Source organism: Leptidea sinapis, chromosome 13 (assembly GCF_905404315.1).
Source record: "Leptidea sinapis chromosome 13, ilLepSina1.1, whole genome shotgun sequence".
NCBI classification, from domain to species: domain Eukaryota; kingdom Metazoa; phylum Arthropoda; class Insecta; order Lepidoptera; family Pieridae; genus Leptidea; species Leptidea sinapis.
This window is the reverse complement of record NC_066277.1, coordinates 13,441,531-13,453,567: the sequence shown is the minus strand read 5'-3', so window position 1 is coordinate 13,453,567 and position 12,037 is coordinate 13,441,531. Positions and strand designations below refer to the sequence as shown.

At 37.1% G+C, this 12,037-nt stretch overlaps 1 protein-coding gene across 1 annotated transcript in view; it reads left to right on the top strand.

The window, feature by feature from the left end:
- The window catches only part of LOC126967614 (dystonin), a 338,791-nt gene that overhangs the window by 1,107 nt on the left and 325,647 nt on the right, over positions 1 to 12,037 (top strand). The gene's annotated exons all lie outside the window — the stretch shown is intronic.

Genomic DNA, 12,037 nt, shown 5'->3' with positions numbered 1-12,037 from the left:
TAACTGTACCCGTTTATTTATATTATTCAGTATTTTAAATACTAGATAGGTATTTAGAGTAGAGAGAATATTTTATGACGTGATTTCTGAAATAAATTTGATCTGCGATAGTTTTTATGCTTAGCACGGGGTACACTTGATGCACAAGTCGTGTACCTACCTAATTACCCACATCTTATGATTTTTATTAAATATTATACAAGGGGAATCTCTAAGCAAATGTATTTACCGAGTTTACAAACCTGTCGTTTTCCCTCTCTTCTTATAAACCTTCATCACTTTCAATATTTTTATCAAAAATCCTGAGTTACCTACCCTCAAGTCGCGCCTAATAAAGTATTACTTCAAAAATCTATCCTACTGCCAAATTTCATTGAAATCCATACCGCTACTCTGGAATATCGAATAATTTAGAAACCACATTTCATAACTTTTACATAGCATTGGTCTAGATTTGTAATGTGTCAAATTTATCCCGTGTAATGTCACAAGATCTTCCCGATTTATCTACTCCGCTTCTTGGGAACTGCGTGATTAACAAAATATGGGGATAGTTTAGGCGTGAAAGAGTAACAGACAGCTATTTACACGCAATTTTTATTATTAGGTAGTACGGACTACGGATGTAGGTACATTGAATGAGTATAAAAACGGCTAAAGATAAAAATTGCATGCGCTAAACACCTGTGTCAATAATTACGATTTATTGTTTTGCAATATCATGCTCTGTTGTAGGTCTTAACTCTTTGACATCATCAATTTTGTCCATGCTTATAATAATCTAAATTATTTTCATCAATCTAGCCTAAAGATCAATCTAGCCTAGAAACTATGTGTGCATCATAACTTGCGCTCAGAGCATCATTAGCGTCTATGTGAAGTATGTGTCTGCAAAATTACTTTCAATTAAGTGTACTATGGTCGTGAAGCCGAAATATTTTCATGTCTATTAAATATGAATAGATGAGCGAGCATGCGAGAACACAATATAATGTATCATTGATCGATACATAAACTCAGTATACAACCGGATCGATATCTATAAGTAACTGGCGTTTTTTTTATGGAAAAGGAGGACAAACGAGCGTACGGGTCACCTGGTGTTGAGTGATCACCGTCGCCCACATTCTCTTGCAACACTATAGGAATCACAGGAGCGTTGCCGGCTTTAACCAATGGATAGCAATGGCTCTCGAGGAAGGTTTTTGTATATAATTTGTTAAATTCTTATTTAAATATTTGTATACATTAACGATATTTGTAGGAGGTGTCGGAAAAAAATAAAACGTCTGGGATCATTCAACGCAAACTCTGTCTAAACTTTGAGATATATTATGTAACAAAATAATGTATGGTAGAATTGTGTATCTTTGATAGGTCTACAGAAAAATCCGCGAGAGCATAATATATGTATCTCTTAAGGATAAATATAAACATATCCATTATTTATTTTAAAAAATTGGCAATTATAAAGCGGTAATGTAAAAGCTGTTTACACAAATACGATATTAATCCTTATCATTTTATTATTACTATAATATTTTAAAATCATTTAGAAAAACGTTTTTGTTACATTTCTAACTCATTTACTTTGATTACACATTTCTGATGGCTTTAGACTATATTATTTTTCCGGATTTTTTTTTCTATTGACGGAACAAGGTCTGTACGGTTAGCTAGTTATGAATAAGTCTTGAAAGGGGTCAAAACGAGTTGGCCACACAAAATACAACAATGTTAGGGGACCATTGGAAAGGCGCCACATATAAATATATCGACCTACCTCTAGTACTTATAATTTAAATACACTAGTCTGCATATTGTCATGCTCCATAGTTCCTTAGTATTTGCCGCGTGGGAAAATCTGTTGCGATCTCACGAGAAACATACTATAAAATTATCAATGTATCGATATTAGAAATGCTCAAACTTGGCACAGATATGCTAAAGCTTGTTCTTTGTCAATGATGAGTTTACTTACTTTGTAATTCAGCAAGTATGAGGGGTTTAAGTATGAAATTGCCGTTTTGTACTAATGTGGGAGGATCCTTTGGGGTTGGGTACAACGGCGCCTATTTCTGCAGTGAAGCAGTAATAATAATAATATTGACACACTTTTTACACAAATTGTCTTGCCCCAAGTTAAGCATATATAGCCTGTGTTATGGGTTACAAGACAATGATATATTTAATAAAATATACTTACTTTAACATACATAAATTCATATAAACATACATAAATACATTTAAACATCCATGACTCGGAAACAAACATCCATATTCATCATATAAATGCTTGCACCTACTGGGATTCGAACCCGGGACCTCTAGCTTTGTAGGTAGGATCGCTAACCACTCGGCTATACAGGTCGTCGTAATGTGTAAGCATTATTGTGTTTCGGTCTGAAGGGCGCCGTAGCTATTGAAATTACTCGGCAAATGAGACTTAACATCTTATGTGTCAAGGTGACGAGCGCAATTGTAGTGCCGCTCAGAATTATTGGGTTTTTCAAGAATCCTGAGCGGCACCGCATTGTAGTGGGCAGGGCGTATCAATTACCATCAGCTGAACGTCCTGCTCGTCTCGACCCTTATTTTCATTAAAAAAAAATCAATAATTTTTTATAACGTACCTTCTATAATATGTATATTTATTTAATCAAAGTATTATTCCAGGTTTGGACATTTCTGCCATCTCAGGGTACGATACGTATATTCAGTTTTTCCTTTTTCATCATAGCATTTAACTCGTAAATTTTAAATTAGTCAGTTCTATTTAAAGAACTATAGTAGTTTTAAAATGAGATTGCTAAAAATACCTAGTTGTAACCATGACGTAACGTACATATTATCCTTAAAATGTATCAGTGGGAGGCTTCTGTCTTCAGGCAGCATTGTGAAATCCTTAACAAATAACATCTTATGCCTCAAAGTGACCGGCACAATTGCGCTTCTCTTGTCACCTTTTCTTATAAATCTGTAAGTAGTTTTAGCACAAATTTTACCACTTTGGAGCAGCTGTCTCTCGCGCAAACTATTCAGTTTAGATAAAAAAATGATATTAGAAACTTCAATATAATTTTTGAAGACCTATCCATTGCAATGGGTTTAATGAAAAAAAATTTTGTGCTTCATTTCTAAATATGGGGAACCCCACAAATTGATTGTTTTTTTTTATATTTTTGTTTGAAAATGTTAATGCAGTTCACAGAATACAAGTTTCAACAGTATATTTCTTATAGTTTTGGAAAAAAATTGCTGTGATTTACATGGACAGACAGACAGACATGACGAATCTATAAGGGTTCCGTTTTTAGCCATTTGTCTACGGAACCCTAAAAAATCACCGTATAGAGAAGAAAACGACTAGGAAAAAGCGTTTAAGTTGCAGAAAAAGGCTAAAGTTGTCTTTTCGCTTACCGTATGGATAGGATAGTCAGCTGTTATCGATCTTCTACCCACGGTGATTGCTCGCAAGTCTAGAAATACACGACTAAAGTCTAGACGATTGGTCTTGAGTTGGTGGCGTATGATAAGATATCTACGTTTCTTAGATGAAAGCCATTTTATTATCCTCACCATCAAATTTTAACTATAAAAAAACAGATACATGTATATCATTTAAAATAGATTATAATATAATAAATATAGATTTTTAACAAATGATTTAAGTCTTCTTTAGTGTTAATTCCGCCAATGCTCGTGCCAGATTTTGGCGAGACAACACGTCCTGAGGATGCCTCGTGTAGAGGCGAAACACGTGTCGAATTGTTTTAAAAACAAATATTGGCGCAATTAACACTAAAGAAGACTTAAATTATTTGTATAATTATGGATTTCCGCACAGTATCCCTTAATTCAATAGATTTTCATAGATTTTTAAATAAGTATTAGTGGTTCACTCATTATTTAAGTTTCCTAAATGGTTTTTTAGCATAAAATGTATAATTTAGTAACATATAAATACTACCGGACCCGACAGACGTTGTCCTGTACACACGTGTTACATTTGACAAATCGGTCCAGACGTTAGGAGGAGACCACTCACATACGTAGGAGAATTTTATGTCAACTGTATTGAGAATCTAAACCAATCATCAAAATCGGTCCAGCCAGGATGCCACAAACATCACATTTTAAGGAATTCGTGTTGAAAGTAAAAATATAAGTTGAAATAAATATTAGTGTATTCCATACATGTGGGTTGTGCTACTAAGTCATGATGTCATTTAAAGAAGGCAGTAGGGCTGCCATTTTTTGTCTGTTAGTATGAATCACGTGACCAGTTTTGTGTTCTAAACTCAATTTCGACATGATTGTGGTTTGGAACGTTTTTCTGGAATGATGTCCAATTGTGAATCTAAATTCTAACCCATCCTAGAATCAACTTGAACACACACAGAAAATTTCATTCAAATCGGTCCAGCCGTTTAGGAGGAGCTCACTGTCAACACACGTACAGAAGAATTATATATATATAAAGATTTATCTTATGCGTATGTCACATTATGCATCTAGTTCAGGGTTGCTCAAACGGTCGATCGCGAGTGCTTTTTGAGTCGATCTCGAGAAAAGAGGTAGATCGCCAGCAGTTCAAACTTGAGCACCCCTGATCTAGTTGGTAAACCCAGATAAAAAGATAAATCGAAAATACGTGGAGATTATCTACATTCCTTTATACTTAGTCATCTGTTGAAATAATATGAATGTAAGAAGTGGACAATTCTAGGATATATCTACAATAGGATATTTTTCCATAAAAATCTGGTCGCTCTGTTAAGGATTAAATATTCGCCATTTTTGAAAAAGTAGAGGAAGATCTGCATATCTGTAGTTAAGACATAGATGAAAAACAGTTGAACCGATTTGAAAAAAGTTAGATATCTGAGTGCCACACGAGTTCTCTGAAAGAAACCGATTCGTAATAAAACCGTTTGAAGAGATTGATAAAAGATGGTGAAAAGTGAATCATGTATGACAAGAACATCCGAAAAAGGTTGGTCAGACTGTGGCAAAAGCCGGGCTTACTTGCAATAATATGATGGTGTGTTTATTGGATGGGCATTGTCTATTATAAGCTTTTTCCGCTGAGAATAAATAGAAGAAAACTGAGTTTGGCTAGGATAGCCGAAGTCGGTTTGCAACAATTTGCTTTTAAAATGAGCAAGGCATTATGTAAGTACATTTTAATTTCTTATTCATTCTTAATTCAGCCTTAGCACAATAAACTGCCCTGAGTATTATTTTACTCTTTGTAATAATTAACATAACATAATCACGCTCTATAACTGAGTGTATTTACATGTAAAGAGCGCCATCTAGTTGCTGATGGCCGTAGCTACGTGGCCTTCTGTCTTATCAATGGTTGACAGTTTCATAGCGTGGATGTTTCCTTTCAGTAATAAGTACAAGGATATGAAATCATTTTAATTAGCGCCATGAATAGTTTGCGTGTTACTCAAGCAGTTTTGTATACACTTTTTGGACCTAGAGGCATATTTCACAGATGTACTGAAAAGGAATCTGTATTTTATTTTAAACAAACTGAATGGCCAACTCATGAGCAAAATAAGACAGGTTGTATCATGGTTAGTGCTGGTGGTAAAAGTTCCGTGATTCAAGTTTGTAAGGAGCGGGGCAAATCATAAGAGAACAGCGCTATGCCTACCTTGCTAGAAAAGAGACATGAGAGACACTAAGAGTGAGAAAGAGCGTGAGAACAAACAGGTGAACCGATCACTCACACCCTCTTTTTTTCTGTTATGTTTCAAAAATTCCACAGTTTGGTAAGGTTGAACTAGTCTTCAAAAAGACTACCGACAACAAAACATAACAACATCTCCAATTAACTTTCGACGAAATTTAATTACAGTCGAGCCTTGAATTGTCCTCGGCGATAATTATAATTATCAGTTTCATAATGATCAATGTGCACTGCCGCGTTCCCGTGATAAATTTTATGCTCAGAGTAAATAATTTTAGACAGAGTCATTCACGTCGGCACTACATCGCAAGTAGCGTATTTAACGCGTAACACGAACACACGGTGTTATATCGCCTACATCTGTGTATACATAATAATATAAAAAAAAATCAATAGCGGCATTACTTGTCATGCCTTATTATTTCCTCGTAATATGTCTTATGAAATAACGATTTTAGAGGCCTTGACTGTTGAACATGTCTGTTCTGGGTTAATGATGGCAGCATAGTCTCACTACCTCATCACGTGAATATCCGAAATTGTATATTATTTCTCTTTTTTCCATTTAATATTCCATTATAAAGTTAAAAATTAAAATTATTTTTTACTATCGACATTACCAATTTTAAACGGGTGTGTATTATTATTGCCACTACATAACATGAAATGTTAAAACACTAAAATGGCGTATTCCAAGATGGCTGCCGTGCCAATTCTTTCAAACTTATTAAATTATTTAAAACTACACACTTAATTACATCTTTTATAATGGTACGGAACCCTTCGTGTGCATTTCCGACTCTCACTTGACCGGTTTCTTTTGTTACTCTATAGTTACATGCGTTGCATCAAGTGACACGTCTATGTTATTCTTCGATCTGACTACAGTACTATGTGTCTGGATGTACCTACCATGTGCAGACGGATTTGACTTCCGCGTTTCAAAGGAAAGGTTAATTAATTCTTTAACGGTAGATAACGAAAGCCCATTAGTGATCGTTTGTCGAAAGCCGGTGTTTTGTTTTTGTGATAGGGTAGTTGATAATTTCCGATTAGCTTCTCCATTCAGCCTCGAATTTATAATAGTTTAAGATGAAGTTAAATAGGTGAGTTTTAGGAGAACATACTACTGCTATCCGCGACGTCGTCCTGGTGGAGACCTTGAAACAGCAGAAATCCTAAGCTTATATTATGTTGTCCCAAACGATTTATTTTTTATGGAATAGGAGGACAAACGAGCGTACGGGTCACCTGGTGTTAAGTGATCACCGCCGCCACAATCTCTTGCAACGCCAAATTAGAATTATATCTATTCATTAGTTTTGCGGTTTGCCCGAACATCATCGTGTCAAATTTACAAAACGACTTTGCTCAAAGCTCGTTAACATGCCGTGTTGCTCGACCATAAAACATAGAATATATTGTTACGTGTCAGGACAGGGTTCGGTAAATATCATAATATTTCCGCAAACAATTTAACATACGCCGCTGTAGTCAGTTATGTACTCCGCACTGTGTACCAATAACACTAATGCTGTTCACATATAGACTGTGTCAGACCTGAGAAGATTGGCGAGAACTGGCGAAAAGAATTCACGAGAAAAATAATTGAAATAATTGGCGAGAACTGTAATCCCAGTTATTATTCATTATGAGCATTTCTTAGTAAAAGGCTGTTACTGTTATTTAGAATTACGTACGAGTATATATTAATGTCAAATAGCAATAATATTATGTTTGCTACCGCCGGTTATTGAGGAGCAGTGTTAGGGTCAGCGCAGACCGAACTGCAAAATGCTTGCGCATGGTCGACCAAAATTTTTACTGCTCGAGCATGCAGGCGGCATGCTCGACAATGCGCGGGCCATCTCTGGGTTTGCCGGTCTGGGTTGCCCGGCGGCGAACGGTGTCCTTGCAGCGGCAACATTGACTGACTGACGCTCGCGCATGTAGAATGCATACTCGAACACGCAGTCGGCTTGCTCGAGCATGGTCGAGCATCAAATTTGGGCGTGTATTCAATTTTGCGAAGTATGATAATAATCATAAGATATTTTTTTCAATAATCTCAGTAAATGCACTGCTCTGCTCTTGGTGTGCGCTGACCCTTAGGCGTTAGCAGCCGAGTAGCGAGGGGTGCGGGGCGCGGGGGCGCGGGAGCCAAGCGTAGGTCAGGAGTCGTCGACCCGCCAAGTTCACTAAGATCGATGCGAGGGGTGCTGCACTTACAGCTCATGTACATAACAAGCTTTTAATTTCCAAAAAATAAGAGCTTAGATGTAGATCGTAAATATGAAGTCTGTGTTTTGTATATTTTTTTTAAAGATAGTTAGAAGATAATTCTTCATAATAGAATTAATAAGGTACGGACATTACAATGCATTGTCGCTCAGGATTCTTGAAAAAACCAAAAATTCTGAGCGGCACTACAACTGCGCTCGTCACCTTGAGACATAAGATGTTAAGTCTAATTTGCCCAGTAATTTCACTAGATGCGGCGCCCTTCAGACCGAGACACAGTAATGCTTACATATTACTGCTTCACGGCAGAAATAGGCACCGTTGTGGTACCCATAATGTACCTGCTGTAAAAAAAATATTACTCATTAAACTTTATAAATCCTCTAAGTTTATAGTTATGGCTACCATACTGCTATCAAAACCATAACATTAAAAAAAAACACGCTTCGCAACGCAGTTCTTCTACCGTAAAAAGAGGTTCCTTCTATTTTATTATGTTAAAACGTAATTACCTAACTTAACATCACCTTTCAGTGACCATATAATATTATCAATCTTTTAAATGTTTTAAATAAATTGTTCGTTTTTTAATGTCTGCAATGTTCTCGTTACTTCAGGTGACCCGTATGTATGTATGCTCCTAATTAACACAAACTTTTTTTTTCAAACAAGATTGTGAATATCGTTGCATTTATTTATCATAAATGGCAAGTGACAACTACCAATTATTTAGTTGAGCGAATTAAATGATGAAAAAGGCCAGAGCTTTTAATGAATAAAAAAACATCATATTATTATATCAACGCTATAAAATAAAATTGAACTATGGTTGAATGCTACCCTCTTTACGAAAGGTTACCAGCTGGTAACTTCAGGTAGGGTCCTAATATATTTCCATGCTGTTTAAACGGGTGACGTATTCGGATAGGTCTGGGTAAAACCACTGTGCAGTATCGTAGATTTAGAGCAATAAACCGAACGGAAATGGGCATGAAATTGACAGGCGTTTCCCTTCTGTAAAAAGGTAAACTTTTGTAAAACGATGTTTACACGCACAGATCTTTCATTAAGTTTTGCGTGCGTAGCGACTTAGTCCACGCTTTTACTCCGTCAAAAGTGGCACAGGTCTTATTAGGTGTTTTTTTTTAGACAATAAAAAACGCTGTCCGTCGTAGGGCTGCCCGTCAGACGTGAAAATTTGTAAGTATTTTATAATATTTACAAAATGTCACTATAACAAATTTTCATTTTCAGTGACATTACTCTAATTTCATGTTTTATGCATATTTTATTAGTAAGATGTGACTTGAAAATTCCGCCGAGAGTTATTCAATATTATCTGACCCGACAGATGTTGTTCTGTTCACAATAAAAAAAAACTATTGCGGATGGAATTTTGGAAAATCCGTTCTTAGCTGACCTCTACTCGGTGTAAAAAATATTCCTACCAAATTTCAAGTCTTTAGCTCTAATGGTTCCAGAGATATCGTGATGAGTGACTTTATACGTGGAACTCTTATATATAGATACGCAATAACCCAGCATCAAACAAAGTATAGGGACCTTACTCGTGCATAAGATCTCATTGTAGCAATGTTGGCCGCAATTTTTCAATGGGATTCAATTTTAAATTGAATCTTAGTTGACCCGAATATCAACATGCCAAAGGAATGGGGGTCATGAGATCAAGCGGGAATGGTCGGCTTTTGACCTAATAATGAAAGTAATAGAAAATAAGATGTAGAAGTAATATAATGTAACATCAACTGAATAAAATATAGAAGGGAGAAGGATTTTTTTTATTATTCTACGAGCCCACGGAGTTTTATGGACCGAGTTCCGCACCAACGTGTCCATTCCGCAAGAACTTGGCATAAAACAACGCCTTTCGGTGTTAATACAGAGTCGCATTCTTCGGCGTGAGAGTGAGTCCATTGAGCGCCTTGTCGTCCACCAGAGGGCGGGGAAGGTCGCCCATGCGATGAAAGGACCAAATTAAGTCTTCTGTGGGTGTTCCATCGAACCAGTGTACCAGACTGCCGGCCAGCAGGGGAAAGTAGCGAATCACATCTGCCCCAAAAGATGTCACTTCGTGACAACCACGACCGCTCTGCCAAAGTGACCGAAGATGAAAAAGAAGACGAGCCGACGTGAACAAAGACGCGTTACAGGACAGTCGCGTGGTCTTGTTATGTACGGAATAGTAGAAGGTAATCGATACCGCGGCGCATACACGAACCACCTCAACATAGATGGTGGAACAAAGTGTGGCTGCTGTTTTAGGCCTTCATCGTGCCGTTATCAAAGGCGAGTGAATCAGAAATGCGACTGAGTGCTTGCTTTTAAAGTTTTTTCGCCTATGTTATTTGTTTGTGGACGAGGTCTCAGCAAAACTCTTTTAAACAATAATATTATATAGTAGTACTGCGTGGCAAATGGCGTCTCCTTTTGGTTGATTACTCTACTGGTAGTTAATTGATACGGCAGACGAATGTCTGTTGCATACGGGCCTGATTGAACCAATCAATACCACCCACTCACCGTACTGATCCGCTCGTTGCAGATAGTTTGTTTGATATAGCGATTGTATACCACGAACTTTGTCATCACTGTCTGAACTTTATGCACCCACCTGTGTTAGGGGTTTTATTTTATGGAACAGGTAGGATAAAAAGGATTTTTTTCTCCATTAGAATCATCGGTCTATTTGTCTTATGTATGCTGTTATAGGTTATAAGTATTAGCGGGCTGTTTTGCGCAACTCAACGTCTTATGTGCGCCTATTTTGCGTGATGGGTTGACGGTGTTATTTCTGATAACCCAATTCTACCACGAAGCCCAGCAGACCCTTGATGTTGCTGATGACCTCTGGTAGTGTGACATGGGGATTTCGAGGTAATACGCCCTCTATTCCGCCACCTCTTGACACTCAAGAATGACATGAGCGGCAGTTTCTTCCGCCCCTAAACAGGCTCCTCATAGAGGCTTGTCTGCAACACCTAAAGTCAACCAGTATTTGTTTAGTAGAACGTGACCGGTTAAAGTCCCGGCTAGTACCTAACCTAAGTTGCTGTCTCCCAAGCCTTCGCGGATTTCGTGTTTGGTTTGCCGGCATGTGCTAAGGTTAGACGAGAATTCCTGCTGTTCTACCCTGGTGTCATGCTGCAGTGCTTCCCGGAGCCACGCGAATGTTGTTAAGATGTGAATAGTTGTTACCTGTTTTTTTTTATTAAAATGAGGTAAGAGGCAAGCAGGGCGTTCAGTTGATGGTAATTGATGCGCCCTGCCCATTACAATGCAGTGCCGCTCTGGATTATTGAAAAACTCAAATATGTTGAGCGGTACTACAATTGCGCTCGTCACCTTGAGACATAGGTGTCAAGTCTCATTTGCCCAGTAATTTAACTAGCTACGGCGCCCTTCAGACTGAAACACAGTAATTCTTACACATTACTGTTTCACGATAGAAATAGGCTCCATAGTGGTACCCACATCTTATGATGTGAATATTAATAATATACCTACACGGAACTTTACCAGAAAATTGTTTTTATAATTATTTTGGTCTGTACATCAGTCCGCTTGTTTCGGCTAATCTTAGAATCTATTGTGACAGGACCGACTTTTATTTTTGCAATCCCATGAAATCTTGAATATAATTCAATTTAGTACAAAATGGTCAGATTGCTACATAAGTGGGATCGAAGTGGACTTAGTCGCGGTCGGCTGCTCATACTTAATGTACACTTAGTACATAATATAATATGTAAGAATATTACACGTAGACATAGCATCCTTAAACAGGTTTTAAAAGCATTTTAAAATTATTGTAAGTGAAAAATTCAACAGGGTTTTGATGAATATTATGTGATACGGTCGATTTGAAATAAAATTCACCTACGTGCTTTCATTTATAGCGTCCGATGTTATGACGTCTATAAATGTCGTGTAGCACGTGGCGAGCTATGCTTGACCTTGAAGAAGAGCACATTTAATAACAAGCGAAAGAGCTTTAATTCATTATTGTACTAACATTCTAGTTAGCAAACACTCCTGCTTAATGTATTTAATTTTTGAAAGGCTACATATACG